Source organism: Protopterus annectens, chromosome 11.part0 (genome assembly GCF_019279795.1).
Source record: "Protopterus annectens isolate FY-2018-M chromosome 11.part0, PAN1.0, whole genome shotgun sequence".
NCBI lineage: Eukaryota > Metazoa > Chordata > Ceratodontiformes > Protopteridae > Protopterus > Protopterus annectens.
In genome coordinates this window covers 1,340,310,939-1,340,330,376 of record NC_056745.1, presented here as the reverse complement: position 1 = coordinate 1,340,330,376, position 19,438 = coordinate 1,340,310,939, and the positions used below count along the sequence as shown (strand labels likewise).

Below are 19,438 nucleotides of genomic sequence, written 5' to 3'. Positions count from 1 at the left end.
GAAGGATACATTGACCAGGTGTGAGCAGGACGGCAAGACTCTTTCTGCCGTAGGGGTCTGTTTTTCCACCCCTTCTAGACCTTACCCCAAAGGACAGAAGGGTGGAAAGATGTGGTTCTGCAAATCCCAAGGAGTCACGCCGGATACACGTGGTCAGTTTACCCCTAGAGGCAGAGGGGGTAATAATAATAGACGCCGCTCTAGAGGCAGAGGGGGTCCACAAAACCAGGGAAGCAGAGAGCCTCTCTCTGACAAGCCCTTCCAGCATCCCTGAGGTGTTGCCCAACTGTACATCCTTGGAGGCAGTCGGGGGAAGATTATCGCTGTACCCACAAGCCTGGCGTTCCCTCTCACAAGACAGATGGGTACAGTCGATCATATCCGAGGGTTACAGAATTCCTTTCGAGGAAAGTCCCTTCACTCACAAAAATTCCCTTCCAGATGTGCCACCCGGTCCAAGGGAAATCGCAAAGTTAGAAGTATCAAAGCTTCTACACAAAAGGGCCATTCAGCCAGTTACAACAGACCATTCAGAGCCCGGAATCTACTCAAGGTTCTTTTGGTCCCCAAAAGACGGGAGATTGGAGACCAATATTGGACCTCAGCAGACTCAACAAGTCTGTGAAAAAGACGAGATTTCGAATGGTCACACTTCAATCAATTTTGCCCTTTCTGGGCAAAGACAACTGGATGTGCTCAATAGACCTTCAGGATGCGTACTATCACATAAAAATTCACAGACGCTCCAGAAGGTTTCTCCGCCGGCTGGGGTCCAGTCATTTTCAATTCAGAGCCCTGCCCTTTGGTCTCACTACAGCCCCCAGAGTGTTCACCAAATGTATGGCAGTGGTCACGGCTCACCTGAGATGTCAAGGATTCCAGGTGTTTCCGTATCTCGACGACTGGCTCCTTTCAGCCACCACCAGGCATCAACTTCTCCAAGTCAGGGATTACACCCTAAATCTCTGCACTCAGGAATTTCGATCAACTACGAAAAATCCTCCTTGTTGCCCTGCCAGTCTATTACTTTCATAGGCGCAAATTTAGACACTGTTTGGATGTCAGCAACCCTCACAGACCAAAGAATCTCAGATATCCAAAGTCACGTGCGGATCATCCTTGCCAGCAAAAAGGTGCAAGCCAGACTGGTCCTGAAAGTGTTGGGCCTCATGGCAGCGGCCATTACTCTTCTTCCCTTGGCCCGCTTCTACATGCGTCTCCTTCAATGGATGTTGTTCACCCAGTGGTCTTACCAACAACTTCCCATGCGTCATCAAATCCTGGTGACACACGCTTGCAAAAACCATCTATCCTGGTGGATTTCTTCTCCCCAGATTCATCAGGGCAGACCCTTTGTATCCCCGGCCCTGATAGCCACAGTCACTACGGACGCCTCCCTGATCGGGTGGGGGGGTCATTATCAGGGCAGGATGGTTCATGGGACGTGGCAACCGTTCGAATACCACCTGCACATAAATGTCCTAGAGATGAGAGCAGTGCTTTTAACGTTGCAAGCCCTCAATGACTTTCTTCCCTTGGGAACAATTGCAGTTCACACGGACAACATGTCTGTAGTATGGTACATCAACAAGCAGGGCGGAACCAAGTCCTACCCCTTGTGTCGAGAAGCTCTCAGACTTTGGCAATGGGCGATCTCATCTCATCGGTTTCTGGTAGCAACACATATCCAAAGACATGCATCTGGAGCATTTCTCCCCGGGCCTCCGCTGAAAACAGGCTCTGTGGAACCTAGTCGGACATTCCCGGTCAACAAATGTTAAATAAAATAAAAATAAAAATAAATAAATCCCTGGGAAAACCAACATTTTAGCGGACAGATTGAGCAGAGCTATTCTCATGCCTCACAAGTGGTCTCTCAAACAATCCATAGTGGAGGAGATTTTTCTAGAATGGGGCCGCCCATGTTGTGATCTTTTTGCTACTCCCCAAAACAGCAAATGCCCAGACTTCTTCTCTCTCTTCCCACTGCCAGGCCATCCCCCCAGAGATGCTCTTACCCAAGATTGGCCCCAGGGACTTCTTTATGCCTTTCCTCCCTTTTCTTTGATTCCACAAGTACTCCAGAAAGCCACCGTTTTGAGAGTCAAAATGATTCTCATTGCCCCCTATTGGCCTCGACAAATTTGGTTTCCGTTCCTCCATCGTCACCTCTTGGTGCAGCCGTGTCATCTGGACCCAGTGCCAGACCTTCTGATCCACCAATCGGGTCACCTGCATTGGTCCATTCCTTCTCTCAACCTCACAGCTTGGTTGCTCCACTTCCTTCCTTAGCCAGGCTTCCTATGATCTCTAACCCGGTTAGGGATATCATAGTGGCTTCCCTTAAATCCTCTACTAGAAGGATTTATACCAGCAAGTGGAAACGCTTCTCTTTTTGGGCAAAATCAAAGAATATAGATCCCTTTACTGCCCCTGTTCATGCAGTTTTGGATTTTTTAGCGGACATCTTTCACTCGGGCTCTTCATCTTCCACGGTCAAAGTTCAGTTGGCTGCTATCTCGAACTTTCATGTCGGGTTTGCAGATCACATTATGTCCCACAGGCTTTGTAGAGCTTTTCTAAAAGGGATTTTTCTCCTTAAACTTCCTGTCAGGAGTCCTCCTCCTCAATGGGACCTAAATCTAGTGCTGACATCCTTAATTCTTCCTCCCTTCGAGCCAGCTGTTTCATGTTCTCTGAAGTTTCTTTCATGGAAAACACTCTTCCTTGTTGCTATTACCTCGGCTAGGAGAGTGTCAGAACTTCATGCTCTCTCTGTTCGTCCCCCTTATTTGGTCTTCCACAAGGACAGGGTATCCTTGAGAACTAATCCATCCTTTTTGCCCAAGGTGGCTTCGAAAACTAATTTGAACCAATCTATTGATCTCCCTGTATTTTTCCCTAATTACTCCAACAGATCGGAACAAAAATTACATTATCTTGATGTTCACCGCCAACTCAGATATTATTTGGACAGAACAAAACAATTCAGGAAATCCGATCAGCTCTTTCTTTCTTATGCTGTAAATAAGAAAGGCCTTCCTGTTTCCAAAGTGACCTTATCTAGATGGCTTTCTTCCACCATCTCCGAAATCTATCAACTCAGGGGCAAACAGCTGTGCTCAAAACCAAAAGCGCATTCCACCAGAAGTTTAGCCACTTCCACAGCCTTTCAGGCTAGACTCCCTTTAGACACTATTTGTGCAGCAGCCACTTGGGCCACTCATCATACCTTTGTTTCTCATTACAAATTGGATTTGGCCTCCAGGGATAGAGCCAGTTTTGGTTCTATGGTTCTCAAGAGTCTGTTCCATTGAGCCACCCAGGATAGAGGTGCTAGGACGGTCCCATCAAGCAAGAATGAAGGCGAGATTGACAACTTAACATTGAGAAGTTATGTACCTACCATAACGCTCCATGTTAGTTGTCTTCTCTCGCCTTTTCTTGCGACCCTCCCTCCTACCCCCTTGCCTGGACAGACCTTGATCTCCCTTGTTTGGAAGATTGCTTCTTTAGGCACCAGTTAGTTTCCTGGTTCCCATTATCGCCCTTCCATTAGGCTAATTGCTTCTTTCCTCAGTGGAAAGTTTTTTGTGCTAGGTTATTCTCCCTATAGGTACCAAACGAGATCTGGGTACTTACCGCCTTGCATCATGGGATATGGGGCTGCCTCGAGCTGGTAAAAGTGACTCTCGAGCTTAGCAAGTGCCGAGTCGGAGCCGAGGATCGGCTCCGAACCCATAAAGCAAGAAAGAAGGCGAGAGAAGACAACTAACGTGGAACGTTATGGTAGGTACATAACTTCTCATTACTCTCATTTCCTGCCTACAACAGAAGTTTCTTTGGTGGGCAGAGAAATGTCACCAAAACAAGGGACTGTCATTCACTCTACCCCCTGCTACCCAAACCCTAACTACAGACTCATCAGACTAAGCTTGGGGGGGGGCCCACCTGGCGGGGAGATGCATTCAGGGCATATGGAGCCCAAAACAAATGCATCTGCATATCAACCAGAAAGAGATGCTAGCTGTTCAGAATGCCCTGACAGCCTTCAAGGACTTACTTCATCCAGGACAACTACAGATAAAGATGGACAACACCACTGTTATGTGGTACATAAACAAGCAGGGGGGTACACATCCCTACCCCCTTTGCAGACTAGCCATGGCATTGTGGAACACAGCCTTGACTTACCAGGTACATCTTCAAGCTCAATTCCTGCCAGGAAAACAAAATACTCTGGCAGACGAACTAAGCAGAAAACTTATGGACCCGCACGAGTGGAAACTGGATCCACAAGTCTTCAGCATGGTAACACAGAACTGGGGGAGCCCAGACATCGATCTATTTCCCTCTCCCCACAATTATCAACTGAACAAATTCTGCACAAGGACTTATCACAGACTAGCATGGAAACTGGATACCCTGTCCTTCGGTTGGAAAAGCCTATCAGTCTACACCTTTCCACCCTCTGCCTCTTCTCTCCAAGGTCTTACTAAAGGTCAGACAGGAAAAACCAAAAATGATCCTAATTGCTCTGGACTGGCCTCGCCAACACTAGTACCCAATTCTAAGGAATATGTCTGAACTCCCTCCTTGGTACTTGCCTCAAATACCTCATCTGCTGTCTCAGCAGAACAATCAAATTTTGCACACTCATCTCCAAACTCTGAACCTGGTAGCATGGCTGATCATGTAATTATTCAGACAATACCTCTCAGTAAATCTGTTATGGGTGTCATTTTGGAAGCCAAAAGGCCTAGTACTAGAAAATCTTATGCTGATAAATGGAAGAGATTCTGTTCTTGGAACCAAGCACAAGGAACGGACACAGCAAAACCAAATATCCCTCAGGTTTTATAATACTTGACTGAGATGCTTGACCAGGGCCTATCCTTCTATTCAATAAAAATCCATGCCTCTGCCATCGTGGCTCATTACAACACGGAGCCTCCCATCTTTTCTTATCCTCTGCTAAAACAGTATCTTAGAGGGGCCAAAAATTTAAGGCCTCCCAGAAGATTGCCAACTCCTGCATGGGACCTCAATTTTGTGCTGGAAAAACTCACCCTGCCTCCTATTGAACCAGCAGCTACTGCGGATATAAAGTTTTTTATCTTGGAAAACCGCTTTCTTTTGGCAGTCACTTCAGCAAGTAGGGTTTCAGAACTACAGGCCCTCATGGCTGTGGAGCCTTTTATTACATTTTACCCAGACAGGGTGTCCCTCAGGACCAGTCCTTCCTTTATGCCTAAGGTGGTATCCAGTGTGGCTCTTAACCAAACTATTCACCTGCCAACATTTTACCCAAATCCGCAGAACAAGAGGGAGTGGATTCTGCATTCATTGGACATGCACAGACAACTAAGATTCTACTTAAACAGGACCTAATCTCTAAGAAAGTCTGAGCAACTACTGGTGGCATTTGCTTCAGGATCAGAGGGGAAGGCTATATTAAAGCAGACTGTTTCTAAGTGGATAAGCCACTGCATTCGTTTTTGCTACTTCCATCATGGTAAACCTGTACCTAAGGGAATCTGGTCACATTCCACCAGAGCTGCCTCTACCTCAGCAGCCTTTCTAAACTACTACTTGGAGTTCTATTCATACCTTCACAAAGCATTATCATTTGCCTCTCTTCTCTAAATCCAGGGCAGGCTTTGCCACTGCAGATGTTCATCGTACATACAGCTGCAGTCATAACAGATGGGTTCTCCTGCCGTCAGGCGGGTCCTCGGTCGGCCGAATTCCAAAGTCTAGGTCCGGCGTCGGTTGTCGTCGCTTCTTCCCTGACGTCAGTGCGACAGGGGTCTAAAGGAACCAGCCAACGCCATTTTCTTAAGTCTTTCTTGCTGCGCGGTGCCCGAAGCAGAAGCAGTTCGCAAGTGCCAGTCGGCCAGCTCCTGAGATTACGAAAATTTGGAAACCGAAGTCTTCTTAAAAGCTAAGTACCCTGTTGGGGAAACTTTTCTTGCCTCAGACCGATGTCAGACAAAGTTAATAATTGTATTTCTTGTGGGAAGCAAATACCGCATAAGGATTTCCATTCTCTCTGTATACCTTGTTTAGGCCCAGACCACGATGTCTCGGTCTGTCGCTTTTGTGCTACATTCAACAAACTCACTATTAAGCGTCGGGTGGAGTTTGCCCAGCATTATTTTGGGAAAGCATTTAAATATACTATGTCGTCGGATACTCCGACTCCAGTTTTGTCTAAAAAACGCAAAGACAAGGACCGACACACGAGGTCCGCGGCCTCTACCGACACCACGCCAAAGCCGACTACACGTGGTCCCGTTCTCAGCGAGGCGCCTACGCAGCCCCTGACTACTGACGACACTTCTTTGACGGTGTCTCCTGTGCCCGAGGTCGCAGGCTCCTCTGCCCACACCCCGACTACAGATACCGAAGCCACTCTTGGCGTTGAAACTCAGAATGTGGACAGGTCCACCTCCGCTCAAGGTGTCTTCAGACCTTCCTCTTCTTTCTCCATCAAGGCTTTCACAAAGTCTAAAGCAACCATGCACTCTGAGACCAGCTACACAGGGCCCATCTCCAGGCCCCATGCCTAAGCAACAGATGCCTAAAATGGCTGAGGATTTAATTACTCTTTTCAGAGGTTCTCAGCCCCCACCGGACAAAAGGCCCAGAGTGGAGGAAGATTCCCCCTCCTCTGATCAGGGCTCCATTATTTCAGAGCACTCTGATGATCAGGAACTTTCTTACTCCCCTTTTGAAGACTCTGATGCGGAGGAGTCCATCCCTTCTGTATCCCCCCCTGAGGATTACTCATTTGGGGAAACTTTGCATACCTTAAGGGAACACTTCCACTGAGAAGGCCAAGATTATTCAGATTCCAAGAAAAGGCTCAGGGAATTTCTATTGCTACCTCAGCACAGGCCTCTGGCTATACCTCCTGTCTTGGGCATCCTAGGTGATGTTTACTCGGAGGCCTGCCTTAATCCGGACTCTCTACCTCCAGCTCCAGTTAAGCCTGACAGGTACTACAGAGTTCCTGACTCACACCAATTTCTATACAAAAGCCATGCTGCTGACCCAGAAACCATCTCACAGGGCCCCAAGGGAGTTAAGGCCTCCATTGCTAAAAATCCATTGCCTTCCGAGAGAGAGATTCCAGATCCTTAGAAAGGTGGGGAAAAATGGTATATACCTCTGCTACCTTATCCATGAGGGCCTTAAGCTGTCAGTTTCATATGCTAAAATTCCAACAGTTTTTGTTATCACAATTGAAAAGTAAAATGTCACAACCTGAACAACCAGACTTGAAGGAGTTGCAGGATTTGATGCATAGTGCCGAACAAGTGGGTAAGCATACCTTACAATGTGGTTTTGATGCTCTAGAGGCCTCATGTAGAGCTGCTGTTACAGGATCAGTCATACGTAGGCATGCCTGGCTCAAGGAACAAGCCTTGCCTGATCATGTCAAAGCTAAATTACTAGACGCCCCTCTTCAAAAGGATGTACTATTTGGAGCTAATGCTGAGGAGGTATTAAGGAAAATGGAGGAAAAGGCTAAATCAATGCAAACTATGAAAGAATTTCTACAGGTTCAACCCCCACGTTTTAGTAGAAATTGGCCTTCCAAAAACTGGTCCTTTCCTGCCACCGACAGACCCCAAAGAGGGAGATACAGGCGCCCGAGGGGCAGAGGACAATCCCAAGGATCGTTTAGAGGCAGACAATGGCAAGCTCCAACACAGAGGTGGTGAAGACAACTCGCAATCTTTCAGAAAGCAAACCCAATGACTTTCCCCTTTGCATGCCAACCAGGTCTCAAATGGCAGCCCCCTTAGGAGGAAAGCTGGCATTATTTTCAAAAAATTGGCATATTGTCACAAAGGACAAATGGATCCTGGACATTATAAACAGAGGCTACAAATTCCATTTTCACACCCTTCCAAAAATGAAAGGCATGCCAAACCTGCCATACAATCAAAGGGCAGTTGCACAAAGGCAAATTACAGAGCTCATAAACATGAAAGCTATTCAAGAGGTACCTACGCCCGAACAAGGTCAAGGTTTTTATTCCAGGCTATTTCTGGTGCCAAGAAAGGGAAAAGATTGGAGACCTATTTTGGACCTATCCATCCTAAACACATTTCTACTGCAAAAATTCAAGATGCTCACTCTACAGCAACTTCTTCCCATGCTGGGGAAGGAGTCTTGGCTGGTAACATTGGACCTCAAGGAGGCATATCTGCATGTCCCAATCAGACAAAATTGCAGAAGGTACCTCAGATTTCTTGCAGTTTCAACCCATTATCAATTCTCTGCATTGCCCTTTGGCTTATCTACTGCGCCCAGAGTATTCACGAAATGCCTGGCATCAGTAATTGCCTACTGCAGACTTCAAGGGATACAAATATACCCCTATTTGGATGACTGCCTGATCCAAGCGGACAGCAAGCACATTCTTCTGTAACATCTGGCTTATGTAATAATGTTATTGAACTCTTTGGGATACACAGTCAACAAAAAGAAATCAAGGCTGATACCCTCTCGGAAGATAATTTTCCTGGGTGCCAATTTGGACACAAACACCCAGATGGCCTACCTCACGCCAGAGAAGCAGGGGCAACTAATTCAATACTTCAGAACACTAGCAAATTACACCAGGCTGACTGCAAGGAAAATCCTGCAGGCTGTGGGATTCATGGCATCTTGCATCTAATCCCATGTGCAAGGCTGCATATGAGGAAACTACAATGGTACCTGAAAAACATATGGTCTCAACACAGCCACAGTTTGGAAACAATAATACCACTAATTCCATGTCTGCAAAAGGAATTTCTGTGGTGGGCTCAAGCATGCCGAACAAACACAGGTCTTCCATTCAGCAAGCCTCAAGCAAATCAAGTCATCACAACAGACGCCTCGGACTACGCCTGGGGGGCGCACATGACAGATCGGTGCATTCAGGGCAAATGGTCCCAAAAAGAAAAGCACCTGCACATCAGTCAAAAAGAAATGCTAGCAGTAATAAATGCTATTATAGCTTTTAAGGACCTTCTACAACCAGGTCAACTATTGATAAGAACGGACAACACCACAGTTATGTGGTACATAAACAAACAGGGAGGAACACATTTTTACCCCCTATGCAGACTGGCCATGTCACTTTGGAACATGGCCATGGACTTACAAATGGAACTACAAGCACAGTACTTGCCAGCCAAGGAAAACACGCTGGCAGACAACCTAAGCTGGAATATGACAGATCCACACGAATGGAAATTGCATCCAAATGTTTTTACAGAAATAATCCAAGAATGGGGAAGGCCAGACATAGATCTGTTTGCCTCCCACAAAAATCATCAATTGACAAAATTCTTCCATCCAAAGGCCTGGAGAGTGGACGCTCTCTCTTTCAGTTGGACATCAATGACAGTTTATGCCTTCCCACCTCTTCCTCTGCTGCCCAAAGTTCTATTGAAGACCAGAGCAGACAGACCAAAGATGATTCTCATTGCTTCGGACTGGCCAAGGCAACACTGGTACCCACTCCTGAGGAGCCTGACGCATTCCCCACCATGGACCCTGCCTCTAATGCCTCTTCTTCTGACTCAGCACAGCTTCAAAACTCTTCACAGCCAGCTAAAAACACTCGATCTAGCCGCATGGAAGATTCCTTAGCATCATAACAGGCCCTACTCTCCAAGGAGGTGCAGGATGTCATTTTGGAGGCCAGAAGGCCACCAACTAGAAAAGCTTACTCCGCAAAATGGAAACGTTTTTGTGTCTGGAATGAGAAAAGGGGCCAGGATCCTGGAAAACTGAATTTACCTCAAATACTACAATATTTGGCTGAACTGCTAAGCAGTGGACTTTCTTTCTCCTCCATCAAAATCCATGCCTCAGCCATTTCTGCAGAATACAACATTGATCCACCTTTATTCTCTCACCCTCTCTTAAGACAGTTCCTCAGAGGGGCTAAGAATTTAAGACCTCCAAGGAAACAACCAATACCTGCTTGGGATCTTAATTTCATTCTGGAAAAACTGACCTTGCCTCCCTTTGAGCCAGCTGCCTCATTAGATTTGCAATATTTGTCCTGGAAAACAGCTTTCCTTCTGGCTATCACCTCAGCTCATAGAGTTTCAGAACTACAGGCTCTCATGGCTGTCCAGTCTTTTATCATCTTCCATCAGGACAGAGTTTCCTTACCGAACCAACCCGTCCTTTATGCCTAAAGTGGTATTCAGGGTAGCTTTAAATCGGGCCATACATTTACCTACCTTTTATCCTAATCCTCAAAACAAAGGGGAGAGATTACTACATTCCTTGACATCCACATACAACTGCGTTATTATTTGGACAGAACAAAGCTTTTCAGAAAATCAGAACAGCTCTTTGTGGCTTATGCGGTAGGAGCTCAAGGAAAGCCAATTTCCAAACAGACAATCTCAAAATGGATATCCCATTGCATACGTTTTTGCTATTCCTTTCATGGCAAAACTGTACATACAGGCATTAGAACTCATTCCACCAGGGCCACAGCCACCTCTGCAGCCTTTCTCAGAGGAGTTCCTACCAAGGATATTTTGGAAGCAGCCACTTGGAGTTCTGTGCATACCTTCTCCAAGCACTACAACCTACCATTATACTCCAAATCTAGAGCAGGCTTTGCCACTGCAGTCTTGCAGGGCATTTTGGCTCCTCCTAGTTCCACCTAGTGCCTACCACCCCTTTCTTAGCTTTGGGATTCTACCCATCTGTTATGACTGCAGCTGTATGCACGATGAACATAGTACAGTTTTGTACCTACCATAAATGTAGATGTTCAAGTGTTAATACAGCTGCAGTCCAGGTTTCCCTCCCTCCTTCCCCTCTTGGGACAGGCCTATAGGCTAACACATCCTCATACAACCTGATTGGGGTATTCATTTATGATGTATTTGCTTGCAACTACAGTATTTTGATTATATTGCACTGCATTATTACACAAATTTATGTATTGCCTTCCTTCTGGGGGCACCTGACATCTGGGGCAAGAAAAACTGAATAAAATGGCGTCTGCTGCATGTTTTATACACCTGACGTCATGGAAGAGGAGACAGCAACCGACGCAGGACCCAAGACTTTGTTATTCAGGCCGACTGAGGGCAACCTGCCAGCAGATTACCCAAATGTAATGACTGCAACAGTGAATACACTCGAACATCTACATTTATGGTAAATGTACACAACTGTACTTTCCTATTCCTGCAGAAGAAAACTCCAAAGGAAGTCCATAAATGTAGGATGCAAACAGTGAGTGACATGTGCCCTTCTTACTTAACTGTGAAGTGGGGTGCAAACTTTCAGCGTGGAGATTCAAGACCAAAGATGCAGCAAGATCTGGGAGGCCTCAGTGTCATTTCCTGAAATTGTTGACCATGTCCATTACCTGATGTTGGCGGATCGGTGCCTATTTGCTAAAACAATTGCTGAGAGAGTACAGATATCCGGGGAACATGTTTGGTTTGTAATCCATGAGCAGCTGGGTATGCAGAAGCTGTCAGCCAAGTGGGTGCCTAAATGTTTGAATGCCAATAAGAAATGTCATTGAGTGGAGAATTCTAAGTTGATTCTGTGGCATTTGGCAAGCTGGTGCCAACGTTTTAGAATGACTAGTTACTGTTGATGAAACATGGTTACACCACAGTGATCCTGAGACAAAACAACAGTCCATGCATTGGCGGCACTCAGGTTCATCAAGGCCAAAGAAGTTTGAGTCAGTCAAAGCAAGCAGGAAAGGTCATAGCCACAGTGTTTTGGGATCAGGAAGTTGTTGTAATGACTTCCTTCCAAGGAGCCAAACAGTTAATGCACAATACTACTGTAACTCGCTGCGCTGATAGGAGGCATTGAAAGGAGAGGGAAGCTGTGGAAAGGAGTTCTCGTTTTCCAAGACAATGCACCTGTTCACAAGACTGGCAAAAGGATGGATGTTTTGACGAAATTGGGGGTTGAGTGTATATAACATCCACCAGATCTTGCTCCATGTATTTCCTGATGTTCTTCGTCTCCCATTGCTGCAGTCCTTACATATGGGTATTCCGCTGTCCACAATCGGCCCGAATACCGAAGGGCTAGAACCGGCGTCGGTCATCGGCGCCCGAGACTGACGTCAGTACGTGCCAGTACAAATGCGCATGACCGACGCCATAACTTCAGTCTTTCTTGCCACGTGGTCCTAAGCAGAAGCAGCATTTGCAAGTGCCGTTCGGCGTTCTGGAATTGTCGGTTTTCGAGTTTCAGACCGGAGACCAAGTTGGGCTAAGTACCCCGTTGGGGACACTTTTGTCTTTTTCTTGCCTCAGTATTGACGGATGTCAGAAAAAGTTAATAACTGTATTTCTTGTGGGAAACAGATTCCTCATAGGGATTACCATTCACTCTGTATTCCTTGTTTGGGGCCTGAGCACAACGTTGTTGGATGTCGCTTTTGTGCTACTTTTAACAAGCGTACTATTAAACGTCGGTTGGACTGTGCTAGGCTGGTGTTTGGTAAACGTTGTAATTACAACATGCCGTCAGATTCGCCGACGCCTGGTTCTTCTAAAAAACGCAAAGAGAAGGCTTTGCGGTCCAAACAGGATGAGTCATCCACTCCGGACGCCGGTTCTGTAGAACCACTGACTACTTCAGCGGCTCCTTCTGAAAGTTTACCTGAGTCTCAAGGGGAGCCTTTGTTACTACAGGAAGAGGCTTCTCCTGTGTTAGGCCAGGCTGAGGGTGCTTCTCTGATGTCAGTGGTTCCCTCCCCTCATAGGGTAGTTAGGCCTCCTCCTTCTCAAAGCAAAGCCCATTCTAAGTCTAAGTCTGCCCCTGCTGGTGCTAGTCCCCAGGGTCCAGCTCCTAGGAAGCACATGTTAAAGATGGCTGAAGATTTGATTACTTTAATTAGGGGTTCGATGCCCCCCCCCCCGCGAAGAGGCCCAGGGTAGAGACAGAGTTGGAGGGTTTGGTTCAGTCTTCCAATGAGTCAGATTCCTCTGTAGAAGAACTTCAGGATTTCCTCCCTATTCTGATTCGAGGCTGAGGACACTACTCCTCTCGGCCCTCCAGAAGATTTTTCTTTCTCTGAGACTTTGCATTCCATGAGGGAACATTTCAAATGGGAGGGCCAGGATTATTCTGATTCTCGAAAAAGGCTAAGAGAATTCTTGTTTTTGCCTCAGCATAGGCCCTTGGCCATTCCCCCTGTACTGGATGTTGTTCAGGATGTATTTTCTGAGGCTGCCCTTAACCCAGATTCTCTGCCTCCTGCCCCGGTTAAACCAGATAGATACTACAGGGTTCCGGAAGCTCACAAGTACTTATATAAGAGTCCTAGGGCTGATCCAGAAACTATTACTCAAGGCCCCAAAGGTGTTAGGGCTTCTGTGGTTAGGAATCCAGTTCCTCTGGACAAGGATGCTAGGGCCCTGGATAGGTGGGGTAAAAAACTGTATACCTCTTCTACTTTGGCTATGAGAGCTTTAAATTGTCAGTTTCATATGCTCAGGTATCAACATTATTTGCTGGGCCAATTGAAATGTAAAGTAGATGCTTTAGCTGAAGGTATTGAATATAAGGAGCTTCAGGATTTAGTGCATGCTTCAGACCAGGTTGGTAAGCATTCTTTGCAGTGTGGTTTTGATGCTTTACAGGCTTCTTCCAGGGTGGCTGCTACTAGTTCAGTTGTTCGCAGGCATGCCTGGCTTAAAGATCAGACCTTGTCAGAGCATGTTAAGGCTCGAATTATGGATGCTCCTCTGCAATCTGATGTTCTTTTTGGCCCTCCAGTAGAATCAGTTTTGAAAAATGGAGGAAAAGCTAAGTCTATGCAGACAGTTAAGGACTTTTTACAGGTTCAGCCCCCTAAGTTCAGTAGGAATTGGCCTGCTAAGGGATGGTCTTTCCCCTCTTCAGATTATCAATCTAGGGGCAGGTCGAGGCGAGGTAGAGGTAGGGCTTCCTCTCAGGGCTCTGTTACTTCTAGGTCTTTGAGTTCTTCTACCCCTTCTGCTGGGGAGGGCAGGGGTCATTCCTTTCGGAAACAGACCCAATGACCTGTGTCTTCAGCTGCCGGACTCTGCCTTGCTGGCAGCTCCTCTAGGAGGAAAACTGGGACTTTTCAAAAGTAATTGGCATTTGGTTACCCAAGACAAATGGGTATTGGACATAATAAATCGAGGCTACAAATTTTATTTTCACACATTCCCTCCTTTCAAAGGTATGCCGGATGTGCCTCATCAGCAAAGACTGGAAGCACAGGCACAAATTTCTTCTCTGCTTCAGTTGGGAGCAATACAGGAAGTACCTTCTGCAGAAAGAAGCACAGGGTTTTATTCCCGTCTTTTCTTAGTGCCAAAGAAAGGAAATACTTGGAGACCAATTCTGGATTTGTCCATTCTAAACACCTTTCTGGAAATTCCAAAATTCAAGATGTTAACACTGCAACAGCTGTTACCTTTGCTGGGCAAAGATCACTGGATGGTGACTCTGGATCTCAAAGAGGCATATCTTCACATTCCTATCAGGCCCAGTTGCAGAAAATTCCTGAGATTTCGGAATGGGAATTTGCATTATCAGTTCTCTGCATTGCCCTTTGGCTTGTCTACTGCGCCCAGGGTATTCACAAAAGTCCTGGCTCCAGTAATAGCTTTTCTCAGACTAACAGGAATTCAAATTTATCCTTATCTGGACGACTGTTTGATTCTGGCTCAAGGCAAGCACGAACTTCTTCAACATCTGCAGTATGTAATGACAGTTTTAAGTTGCCTAGGGTATTCTGTGAACGAAATAAAGTCCAGTCTAGTACCCTCACAAGAGATGTGTTTTCTGGGTGTAAGACTGAATACAGCTGCTCAGATGGCATTTCTTACCCCGGACAAACAAAGAAATCTTCACCTATACTTCCAACAGCTATCAGTAATGTCCAGGCTGACTGCAAGGACAGTCCTTCAAGCCTTGGGGTTCATGGCATCTTGCATTCTAGTACTTCCCAATGCCAAACTGCATATGAGGAAGCTACAATGGTATCTCAAAAGCGTTTGGACTCAACACAGCCATGATTTGGACACTGTCATTCGGATTCTACCTTGCATTCAGAAAGAATTTCTGTGGTGGGCTCAGGAATGTCACCTAAACAAGGGGCTCTCTGTGACCCAACCAGAGGCAAGTCAGATATTGACGACAGACGCCTCGGAGTCAGCCTGGGGAGCTCATTTCAGAGGAAAATGGATTCAAGACCTTTGGCCCCAAGAGCTACTTCACTTGCATATCAACATGAAAGAGATGCTGGCAGTTCAATTTGCTTTGGAAGGATTCAAGAGCCTACTTCAACCAGGACTGGTGTTGATTCAACAGACAACACAACTGTCATGTGGTACATCAACAAGCAGGGGAACTCATTCTTACCCTCTTTGCAGACAAGCAATGCTGTTATGGGAAACTGCTTTGAATCTGCACATCACTCTTCGAGCACAGTTTCTGCCAGGAGCACAAAATTCTTTAGCAGATGTTCTGTGCAGACAGATTGTGGATCCTCACGAATGGAAATTGGACCCTCAGGTATTTCTTCAGTTGACCAGGGCTTGGGGAACTCCAGACATAGATCTGTTCGCTTCTCCTCTGAATTTCCAACTGCCACTGTTTTGCACAAGGCTGTTTCATCCAAAAGCCTGGAAAATAGATGCACTATCCTTCAGTTGGAGCAACCTTCACGTGTATGCTTTTCCTCCTTTGCCTCTTCTTCCAAAGGTGCTGTTGAAAGTCAGGAGGGACAAACCTTGCATGATCCTTATAGCACCGGATTGGCCTCGTCAGCATTGGTACCCTCTGTTGAGGAGCTTAATTCATGGAACACCTTGGCCATTACCACAGATTCCTCACTTATTGTCTCAGGAAAACAATCATTTTCTCAATGTCAGGGTGCAATCCCTACACCTGACAGCCTGGCATTCTGTTTTAGAGAAGGAGGGCCTTCAGCTCCCTCAACAAGTTTTGGATGTTATTTTGGAAGCCAGGCGTCCTAGTACTCGAAAAGTTTATGCTGATAAATGGAAGAGATTTTTTCTTTGGAGTTCAGCTAAAGGCTTTGATGTCAAATTGCCTAATTTGAGTTGTACATTGCAATATTTGACTTTTTTATTGGACAAGGGTTTGTCCTTCTCTTCTGTAAAAGTGTATGCTGCAGCTATTTCTGCTCACTATGATTGTGACCCTCCTTTATTTTCACATCCATTGGTTAAACAGTTTCTTAGAGGGGCAAAGAATATAAGACCCCCACGGAGGGCTCCTACTCCTACCTGGGATCTTAATTTTGTTTTGGAAAAGCTGACTCTGCCTCCTTTTGAACCTGCAGCTACAGCTGAATTGAAGTTGTTGTCTTGGAAGACTGCTTTTTTATTGGCTGTTACTTCTGCTAGAAGGGTATCTGAATTACAGGCCCTCATGGCAGTGGAACCTTTTCTGATTTTTCACAAGGACAGAGTTTCCTTACGTACTAATCCTACTTTTCTGCCTAAAGTGATTTCTAATGTGGCATTGAACCAATCTATACATTTGCCTACTTTTTATGCTAACCCCCAAAATGAAGGGGAAAAAGTTTTGCATTCTTTGGATGTACATAGGCAGTTAAGGTATTATTTGTTCAGAACCAAAGAGTTCAGAAGATCTCAACAATTATTTGTTTTGTTTGCTTTGACTTCACGAGGGAAAGCTGTCTCGAAACAAACTATTTCCAAGTGGATTGGCCATTGTATTGCTTTTTGTTACTCTCATCATGGAAAGGAGGTTCCAGTTGGGATCAGGCCTCATTCTACTAGGGCTACGGCCACCTCTACTGCTTTTTTGAGAGGGGTAGCTACTAAAGACATTCTAGAGGCAGCTACTTGGAGTTCGGTACATACCTTTACAAAGCATTATCATTTACCTCTTTACTCTAGGTCTAGGGCTGGGTTTGCCACTGCAATCTTACAGGGCATGTTAGCAGTTCCTAATGCTATTTAGTTGGCCAGCCTCCCTTTTTTCCGTTGCTCTGGGATTCTACCCATATGTAAGGACTGCAGCAATGGGAGACTAAGAACATAGTACAGTTTTGTACCTACCATAAATGTAGATGTTCGAGGATCTCCATTGCTGCAGTCCAATTTTCCCTCCCTCCTTCCCCCCTTTTCTTTTTAGGTTGGGGTTTGGGTGGTGTTTTTTGCATTCTGACGTCTGAGGCAAGAAAGACTGAAGTTATGGCGTCGGTCATGCGCATTTGTACTGGCACGTACTGACGTCAGTCTCGGGCGCCGATGACCGACGCCGGTTCTAGCCCTTTGGTATTCGGGCCGATTGTGGACAGCGGAATACCCATATGTAAGGACTGCAGCAATGGAGATCCTCGAACATCTACATTTATGGTAGGTATAAAACTGTACTTTTCCAAACCTTAAGAGTTTGAAAGGGTGGCAATTTTTGAGTGATTTGGAGGCAATTGCAGCAGCGAAGCAGTGTTTCAATACTTTTTTTTTTTTTTTTTTTTTTTTCAGGGTTACAGAAACTTTAGACACGATGTGCCAAGTGTGGAACTTCGTGGAGAATATGTTGAATAACTTGCAAGTTTCATGGCTCCATGTCATTCCCATCTTGGTTGGGCGTAGAACTTTTCAGCACGTCTTTTAAATATATATAGAATGTTTTAACTTTGAAGTACATTGCCCATGGCATGTTTCATGTAAAGCTAAACTTCATTTCAAAATGGTCAGTGTTTACAGTGCATGCAACCTCATATATCTGTATATGTATTTATTTTATTACATAAAAAGGCAATGTTAGATGTATGTAAGTTTAAATATTAGTGAACAAGGTACAGGAAAGCCACATGTCAGGAACACTACCCTTAATTCTATACATGGTGTAGTTATAACTTGATATGTTGCAAAAATTAACCTTGCATCAGAGCTTCTTTTTTTTGCAGCTGTTTTGCTTTATTCTGAGGTTGCTGAATTTAGAGAGGAGGGAAAACCAACTTTGATATTAAAATTTTCCATGTGTGTGTGACCTCAGCGATATTGACTAGAGAGATTAGGGTTATATAACCAGAGACTCCTAGCCAATTATACCTTGTGAGACTCAAACCCTGCACCTTGTGTTTGTAAGGCAAACACCTTAACCATTAGGCCATCCTCCCAACTCTTTGGGGCCAAAAGGTATGGAATGAGTTGTAGCCTGGGAGTGCATGGGTGCTTTCTGTCTCTCTAAACCAGGTGTCCATTACAACACAGATGTCGATTCTCCATTTTAAGGAGAGCTTCAAGCGATTGCTTATTAAGGTTTAGACTTCTGTCATTACTTAATGATTACAACCTGCAATGCACACATTTTATCAGAAACTGACCAAAATATGATGCAAAAATTTGGACTTTTTTCAGAATTCTAGACAGTTGAGAGGTGTGATTGTATGTTCTCTGAATATAGATTCTGATTTAGTATACTCTTTCAGCAACTTGAGGAAGTATATTGCAATCTTAATATAATTTTGTTTTCAATAGTAAAAGTTTTTACTGAGAGATCAAACTTTGCTTTATTTTTCTAACTTTAGTTCAGTTAACATTTTAACTGGACTGCATTGAGTGAAGTTTTTTTTTTTTTTTTTTACCTCAAGTTTTGAAATTGTATTTCTCTGTGGTCACAGTACCAGTGCTGTTGAAACTTATGGCTAGTTTGAAGGCTGTCCTTTTGAGGCAGCACTCTTGCAGAGGTACAGAATGGTTTTGGTTATTCTTATGAGAGGGGTACCCTTATCAGAAATGTGGTGGCCACATCTCATGTTCTGCGTTTTGGGGAACATTCATGTCTTTAAATGCAGTGACCCCTAGTGTTAATTCATTGATGTACTTGAATTGTCTGGTTTAGAATTCAGACGTTAATAATAAATGATTAAATTGGTGGTATATGACCAGCCAGTACAGACTGTAGAAGAACAAAATCAAAGTGAGAGCATCTACAGTTCTTATGCTGTGGAAGGGAATGAAAACCAGATTGTATGCTGCTGGGAATACGTTTTCCATATTCAGCTGTTTGGGGTAGATGGTAGGCAGTCACTTCAGGTAGAATTTTATAATGCAGAGTAAATCCATCCATTTGATTACCTGTTTTCTAACTAAAACACTCAAATAAGTCCAGCAAGTGCTTTTTAACTGCTGTAGTTAAGCAGATAAAACAACAATACTGATTATGTCCTCCTAGCAACAACACCAAAGCAATTTTCTCTTATCTAGTAGAAAGATCATACTACTAATCAAAACAACTGGCCTTTTAAATCCACATTGGAGGACTACAAGCTTACTGCTAAGAACTGAACGCACTACACATCCGTTAATATGGCAGAGCAGCAGACAGCCCATTAATAGACAAATTTAATTTTTGTGGTGGGCTCTGATAAACCATTCAACTTGAC

At 45.0% G+C, this 19,438-nt stretch overlaps 1 protein-coding gene across 1 annotated transcript in view; it reads left to right on the top strand.

Moving 5' to 3' along the window:
- Positions 1 to 19,438, top strand: part of SBF1 (SET binding factor 1) — a gene marked incomplete in the record, with an annotated part of 3,250,730 nt that overhangs the window by 471,501 nt on the left and 2,759,791 nt on the right.